At 35.3% G+C, this 1,527-nt stretch overlaps 1 long non-coding RNA gene across 1 annotated transcript; it reads right to left on the reverse strand.

Moving 5' to 3' along the window:
* Nucleotides 1–287: 287 nt before the first annotated feature.
* LOC113285566 lies at nt 288–1,103 on the reverse strand. Its single transcript, XR_003328751.1, has 3 exons — nt 1,047–1,103; nt 841–960; nt 288–383 (listed from the first exon to the last, which is right to left on the reverse strand). It is a non-coding gene; the product is annotated as an uncharacterized LOC113285566 (long non-coding RNA).
* Between the last annotated feature and the right edge of the window lie 424 nt (nt 1,104–1,527).

Below are 1,527 nucleotides of genomic sequence, written 5' to 3' on the forward strand. Positions count from 1 at the left end.
CGGTTCGGTTCCAACTCGGTTTTGTATAAAACCATTCGGTTTTTGGTTAACCACTGAAATTTTTTATATCTGTCAGTCTCACAAAAATGACGGGAAAATTTTTCTGAACCTGTCACTCAAGTTTCAAATACATCAAATGTTCCAACTTCCAATACATATTGATAGAAACATTAAATTTTAAAGAGTCTAGTTTCTCCTTAATAACAAAAACGAAAAAACATCAAAAAAATCATAATCATAAGTTCATAACTGACCACATCTTTAGATGGAAAATCAACATAGAGATCTCATTCCTAAAAGGGTCGACAGGAAATAGTTTGTTACAGTGAATACACTTTGCATGTGTAGAAATTGGGTATTCCACAGGAGGTTGTAATGGTAACCTGCACATACACAAACTCGAGTTAAATATGAATTTCTCAATCATGATCAGTGCAATGGTACATAATGTAACTAATAACATCAAGATTAGCAACCGATATGGTAGAGAAGCACTAAACAATAAGCATTCGTTTAGCTGGAATTGAGGATGATCCTTTTACTGGAATATGCATTTCTAATTTTAATGTTGCATTATCACCTCAACCAATGAAACTACAATAGAATTGTACTGATATGAAGAAGTTACAAGTAAAGTAAGCCCTGAACATTCATAACAGTTGACTAAGATGATCTACCTTCAAAGGCAATGGCATGAGTTTAAGCTATTTTGGCGTAAAGGAGAGTACTCACATTATTGACAGTTCATTGTTTCAACTTGGCTATTCATATGCTTAAATAAATCTAAGTTTTATTCTAAAAAAATATCAACTGCTAAAACTACAAACTAGAGAAACTTACCGCTAACCCGTTAAATCATTTATAATCAACTTCACGATAACAAAGTTGAATCTTCTTCTTCTTCATCATCATCTATGTCAATGCGGATGAACTTAGAAGTTGCAAGAGAACCTAAAAATTCTGCAAGAAATTACATCAATAAGTGACAAACAGTGAGTACAGAAAATAACAAATCAGAATTTTACAAAAGTGAGTAGAGAAAATACCTGAAACATCTTCAGCATCATCAGTTCCTAAGGTGTTTGGATCAAGATCAACCGGTGTCCGTAACCAGCTTTGCGTGCAAATCAACGCCTCAACAGTCTTAGGCAGCAGTGAACTTCGATATGAATCAATAACTCGCCTTCCAGTACTAAAGGCAGATTCTGAGGCAACAGAAGAGACTGGTATGGCTAGTATATCTCTCGCCATGTGTGATAATACAGGATACCTTGTACTATTAGTCCTCCACCAACCTAAAATTTCAAACTGAACACCGCTATGGCTAATTCTCGGTTCACGTTTCTCCTCTAAATATAACTCCAACTCAGTTTTCCCCTCAACATTGTCATCCTCCTCATCTTCTCTTGCTCTCTCTGCTATTAGACTAGCATACGCAGAATCTTCATCATCAGTAACCCCAGAAGATTGAGTAACATTATTACAATCACCTGTGACAGTAGACATGTTTTCATCATTTGCATAGAG

The sequence above is a fragment of the Papaver somniferum genome, chromosome 6 (genome assembly GCF_003573695.1).
Source record: "Papaver somniferum cultivar HN1 chromosome 6, ASM357369v1, whole genome shotgun sequence".
Taxonomy (NCBI): Eukaryota; Viridiplantae; Streptophyta; class Magnoliopsida; order Ranunculales; family Papaveraceae; genus Papaver; species Papaver somniferum.